Source organism: Grammomys surdaster, unplaced genomic scaffold, assembly GCF_004785775.1.
Source record: "Grammomys surdaster isolate TR1022 unplaced genomic scaffold, NIH_TR_1.0 126189, whole genome shotgun sequence".
Lineage (NCBI taxonomy): Eukaryota > Metazoa > Chordata > Mammalia > Rodentia > Muridae > Grammomys > Grammomys surdaster.
Window position 1 is genome coordinate 4,286,700 of NW_021620995.1, and position 6,741 is coordinate 4,293,440.

The window sequence follows — 6,741 nt, forward strand, 5'->3', positions numbered from 1 at the left end:
GTGATACCATCAATATTGAATCCTCATCAGGACTCCTCCTGATTTATTTTGTTGTTGCCCTATATCATGGGAATCATGCAGCTTTGGATCAGCAGAACTGTCCCATTCACTGGTCACAACCATTCTCCGGATGTAGATTTTGGGGTGAGCCAACTCAGAGCCCTGGGTCTGGACCTGGGTGGTAGCTGATCTGGTCAGCACACTGGTTCTTCCTTATACACTGGCTCTCCCTCATTCTCACCACCAGGATAGTGTGCTTTCCAGCACTGCTCTAGCTAGGCCACCCCATGTGGTCATTGGCATGAAACAGAGTCAGATCTCCTGCTCCCATGCCCTTCCAGTTAGCTCACCCACACCCATACCTCAAGAGCCAGCTACATTTTTGCTGCCTAGGTGGGGCACAGGTCCTGCTGCTGAATGCTGTTGTTGATTAAAGATGAAGCGAAACCAGCTCTCCATTGTTCTTCAGCCAGAGGAACAGGGCCAGTTCTCTAAAGCCCCTGGATATCCAAATGCTCCCTAGCAGCTGCCCCAAACAAGAACATTTCCATGTTCTCTATTGGTAATATGAACCATGGGCATCAGCACAGACCCCTGGTACTGCGTAGCCACAGACTCATATATGACCTACATTGGGACCTCAGGTTCGGGCTTCACCCTGGTCCCAGGTGGCAGAGCTGGCCACTCACAACAGGCTACTCTTCTTGACCACCAGTCTCCAATTTCATCTCTCTTCATAATGCTCAAACTGCTCCACTTCTCTTTCTCTCTCGTCTGACCAGCACATGCTCACACATAGTGGTGGCTCCCATTTCAGGCTGGTTGCTCAGCTGGTCGCCCTTGGGTAACAGTCTCTGTCTGTGCTGTGTGGTATGGTAGCAGGCAAGTATCTATGGCAGGCTTGTGCTGTGCACTGGAGGGTAGGTCTGTGGCTAGCTGGTCTCTGTCTTCCTCCTCCTGCACTGTGCTGCCTGGATGTTATTTGATTTTCATGAGTCCTAGGCATAAAACAGCTTTGGACACCAAGCCAGGAATCAAGCTAGGATGAACAAAGGATTGGCATTTTTCTCTGCCCCTGGTTGATAAAACACCACCACCACCAAGGTATCTCTTTGTCCATTGCAGGGTTAGGGGGGTGGTGTTTAGCAAATATTCCTTAGCACTGGTTCTAACTATTCATTGCCTAGTAATAAATAACAACTTTAAAAATTTCATGTTACAGTTAGGTGTCTGAAGCAAAAACCCATACAACTTATTCTTGAAAGGTATGAGTTATAATTACTTTTATTATGATAAATTCCTCCACAAAAGGAACTTGAGAAAGGCAGAGATGATTTTCATTCACTCTAATATGGGTATAGTACATCATAGCAGGGAAGACTTGATGGCAGGTGCTTGAGGCAGCTTGTTAGACTGAATATACAGTCACGAACATGATGCATGCTAGTAAGTAGCTCACTTTCTCTCTTTTTCAATTTAGTCCAGGACCTTAGCCCATGCTGCACAGTTAAAGTGAGCCTTCTGACCTCAGCCTAATGCAGATAATCTTTCACTAGGACACAGAGATGATCTAATTCAGAACATTCCTTACAGGTATGTCCAGAGGCTGACCTAAACTGAAGAATTCTTCATAGGTATGCCATGAAACCTTTTTCTTAGGTGATTATAGATCCTGTCACCTTGACAATGAATATCAACCCACAAAGAACGGAATAAACAGTTTTTAAGTTCTATTTTATAGGAGGATTGGACATATTAATCATGGTGGGCTGCTTATTCTAGTCCTTTCTTTTCATCACAACATGTTGGAATCTGCAAAATGGGGCTAAAAGGCAGACACAACCAAAGAAGAGCTGTGAAAAGAAAGATATTAGAGTTGTAGTCCAGATTGCTTGCTCATTGAAACAATGTCTTAATCACAGTGAAGGCTGGTAGTAGCTATCCTTAAATTCTGTATGGTCAGAGAACAACTCATTTCTATTTATTCTCCTTTAATGGCCAACGTAACAGTATTTCTTGTAGTGTTAAATCTGTGTCACATACAATGTAAGTGCTTCATAAAATTAGTCTTCCATCTGGAAATCCAAGCATCTACATCTGCATTATGGTCTTAATTTGAGTAAGGAGAAAAGCGAACAGTTGGTTGAACATGGTCATTACTAATAGGTCACAGAGCATCTTTACCACTTGTCTACCTCATTCTGTAGCCCATGCAGCCCATCCTATCTAGGTCCAGAACTCAGTAAAATGTGTAGGAATGTAATCAGTAAAATGTGCTTCCTGAGCCTGTCTTGTTTGACTTATTTTTGTGCATAGTTAAAAATTATTTTTGAATTTAAAATTCAATGTCACATATTATTAGTTTTTTTCTTTACAATAGATGTTTCAACTATTTTAAAAGTGACAAGGATAGAAATATTGTTGCTCATCTAATTATTCTTAGTAAGTTCAAACAGTTTTTACTATCCTTGTTGTACTTCTGTATATAAGCAAAAATCCGAGACTAGACTGATTGGTGTGAAATACTCTGATTATTTATCCTGTGAATATGCATATACACTATACATAGTAACAGTAAAGGAGCCCTCAGCACACAGTCTACAAACATGCAGTTTCCAGTCTGTGAGTTAATTACAACTGATGTAGTTGGCAAGGTGGAACTCTAACACATAACAGAAATAGTTTGCATTATCTCTTCATGACATTTATCATAGAAGCGTAAAGAATACACATTAGAAGCAGTGAAACATTATTTAGCTAAATAATTTAGACATAATAGTGATATGTTTCTCCCTTCCCCTCTTTTCCTAGAGTGCTCAAATTACTTCTCTTTTCTTTGACTCAGTTCCAAAATGCTACATTTTTCCAAGTTGTCAAAACAGCTTGGAAAAACAAAACAAAACAAAACAAAACAACCCCATAAACCTTGCTACCTTTGTGCTATGCTCACAGGTGCAAGGATTTTGCTTGTGCTGGCAGTAGGCTGAAATGCATAAAAGGAAGAAAACTTCGGTAGACATAGAAAAAGACGTAGTCAGAAACAATTGGCACTCCCTGACAAATGTTTTCGTGTGTTATCTTCATTCCTTTTCATAATTATATCCACATAATGTGGAGATTTATTGGATATTTTCTGTCATCTTGAATATAGGGCATATAAGCAAATTGACACAGAGGTGGGCAAACAGGCTATCAGGAGACTTACTCAAAAAATCCTAGAAATCCTCAAGTCTATGTCAGAAAGCTTTGCTTTAGTGATACAAAAACCTTTATCATTAAGTTTCTTTTTATCCATCCTAAAAAAAAAAAAAAAGAGCAAGTCAGGTTTTGAAGTGTCTTAGGTCTCTTTGGTACCCCAGAACAAGCAATTGCTCTCTTCTTAAGAAGTCTCTGACTGTAGCTGCTCGATATCTTATCTGCTTGAGAAGTTCCAGAGAACACACAGATATTATTCAAACCACATGGCTCATTCTACCTTCTCTCCTGTGCTACTGTTGTTGTTAATTTGAGTAATTTCTCAGAAGATTACATTAATGGGTAATCTACTTACTTTTGAGAATTGTACATTCTATGGGTTTCTGACATGTTCAGTCAGAACCACATGCTTTCCTGATTATGTCTGGCCATTCAGCAGCTGATTGCCATGAACATGAAGATCTACACATAGAAATAGTACCGAGGGATGACACAGATCTTCTGCCATGTTATAGCTGCTGAGTTTTGTATCATGAGAACCTGTCACTGTAAGATGCTCCCTTTGCACTGGACTGCCACATTTCCCCAGTGTTGATTACTGCCCTCAACCTTGGCAGAACACTCTGTATCTTCCAACTCCTTTTTCTATACATGACAGAAGAGACCTAACAATGACGCCCTATCTGAAAGAAGCAGGACACACAATTCATGTTCTCATTCTCTTTTCTTTTCTTTCCATATTGCATTCTGGTAATAGGCTGAATATGAAAAAAAATATAGAAATCTAAGGATAATGATTAAAGCACTTTAAACCTCTACTCATGGAAAGAAGGAAATTGCATGTTTGATCTGTCTCTTGGTTCTATAATTAAATCTTTTTTTGAATTATTATAACAATGTACTTATGAGAATTATTCTGTCTTTTCACTCTTAAGAACACTTTACAATTAAACCTATTGCATTTTACGAAGATTTCCCATTAAGGGACATAATTTATTCTTTCTTATTCATGATATGTTTCAACATCATTCTTGAAACTAAATTAATTGCATTTTCATGTAGTCAAACGTTTTTGTAAGGATTCATGTATACCAAAGTAGATCATTCTGATTCCTGACAAGTATGGAAAATGTAATGGAAGAATATTTTGTTTGGTGAGTAAGTTTGTTGATGTGAAGATGCTTGTGTGTGTGTGTGTGTGTGTGTGTGTGTAAGCTAGAGCACAACTTTGGATGTCATTCTTAAAGGTTCTTTCTACTTTGTTTTTCTTATCAAGTAGGTTAGTCTTGATAACTTTAAAATGATTCCTAGCTTTTCTAAAACAAAACCATTCTTGAAATTTATTTACCTTCCATCTTCTCTGAACCATGTAAATTGTTTCCTTTGTGAATGCTAATATTTTATTATTTGGAAAACATAGGATAGTTATGACCAAGATTGTGACCAGTGACGTTTGTGCTTAACTTAAAGCATGACATCTTCCTGTCACTGTGGAAGAATCTCTGCTGCATATTCTAGAATGAATTATGGTTTCCCTTGACCAGGTTGCATCTAGCAGGGGAACACAATTAGCAACCACACAATGGCAAGTTTTCCATGGTTTCTGTATTCATTTATTTTTTAAACTTTGATATGTGTGTGTGTGTGTGTGTGTGTGTGTGTGTATTCTGACTACCAAACCAATATTGGTCTTGTTGGGAAATGTTCCAATGCTTTTGAGCTAAATTTTCAAACTGGGATTTCTTTTTTTTTTGAAGTGAGAATAAAATCAAAAGCTATAGCTTCGGGAGTTAGTATTTTAATTTAACACTATGATATATTCATGCTGTTATATCACTTGTCTTAGAGACATCATGAGTTCCCTCTAGATTTCATTCAGCAAGAGTGAAAGATACAGTTTCATCATGAAACTGATTTGACGCTTTAAATTCAGGTTAAAAAAAAAGCACCTGCTTCTGGGCTGATGGTTTCTATAATATTTTTTCTTTCTATATTTTATAATGATATTTGTATCATAGAAAAGATGATTTTTATGTGATTATCATATAGTTTTGAGAATGTAAAATTTCAATTTAATGTATATTTGTTTGCATAACTATAGATAAAATAGACAGTGTTGCATCAATACAGAGAGATCCTGAGCTCAGCAGGTTTTTGGAGGCTTTGAGAGTTTAGAGGGGCCCTAATCCACTATGTATTGAGTTTTCTTTAAGACATTTGCAACAAAGGGGTTTCTATTCACTTTAATAGAGCTTTGGCAACTGACAAACCTAGTTGGGAGGTGAAGATTAGTGATGAGTATATGGTGACCATAGGAATAATCTTCCAGAATATCTTGTCAGGATGGAAGGTGATGTTTGTGTCACTATTCTAGAGGAGTGGAGAGAGAGAGAGAGAGAGAGAGAGAGAGAGAGAGAGAGAGAGAGAGAGAGAGAGAGAGAGCGCAGATAGGTTTTCTGTGTGAGGTTTTGTTCACATAGATGTTGAAGGTAGAATAAAGAGCTAATAAAGAGATTAATTTTATGCATTTTAAGGCCTCTAGTGACATTCACTGATGAGTCCACTGCGTAGCTCAGAGCAGTCAGCATTTAATTAAACTGCAGTGGGCAGAAGGATTATACTGTGATTTCACCTTACATAGGTACATATAATAAAAACATACTGACAACATGACTACGGTGTGAATGAAGATTAGGACCCGCTTGAAAACCTGCAAATAAGGAAAAGAATCTTCACTTTCAGCTTTAGAAAACATCACTGACATGTAGAATATTATTCCTCTTCAATGGGAACTATTTCATTATGGATTTACTTTCATTTATTTATGTTGCTCATTATGATCTAAGGAGTCTCGGTAAGACAAGGCCCTGACTTTCAACTCCTTGGCTTGCAATGGTTCTCTCCCCCCCAGATCTTCTTCAGGTTTACTCTATGAGGATTGCCTTTGCCATTTCCCACTGTTGTCTATTCTAAGAGAGTTAAACATGACTTTAGATACTGGAGAAGTGATTGTAACTATACCTTAGGGCTGTGACATTTAAAAAGAACCTCAGAAAGAAAGCCAGTGCAATTATCTTGTAGGCATATAGGAGAAGAGGCAGCCACCAAGTGAGTGTAACGTCTGCCTAAGCTATAAATCAGCAGAGTATGACAGGCCAATTCCCATTATCAGGAACCTCATGGGGCATCACAGTTTCATCGTACTGGAATTTTGTTATTTTCAGAACCCTGTTAAAATGATCTAGTCTTCAGGAATACAGATGACACATGGCACCTGGTTCCTCTGCAGGGCATAAGAAAGTGGAGGAGAACTGCCATCTTCAAAGTGATGAAAAAGTACAGCATGGGTGTTAGCAGGTCAGCATAGAGAAATCAACTGCTTTCCTATACCCTGAGAATAACCCAAATATAAACTAGAATAGAAAAAGATTCCATTTAAAATGCCAACAAAATCTATACCACATAATGTTCTTCACAAAAAAAGTACATGGGCTTGAAGGAGAATTGCCCAATAACAAAGCAAACTGTAAATTAATGCACTCACAC

The 6,741-nt window shown here is 38.2% G+C and overlaps 1 non-coding gene across 1 annotated transcript; it reads right to left on the reverse strand.

The window, feature by feature from the left end:
• Window positions 1-989: 989 nt before the first annotated feature.
• LOC114613158 lies at window positions 990-1,130 on the reverse strand. Its single transcript, XR_003710143.1, has one exon. It is a non-coding gene; the product is annotated as a small nucleolar RNA SNORA48 (small nucleolar RNA).
• Between the last annotated feature and the right edge of the window lie 5,611 nt (window positions 1,131-6,741).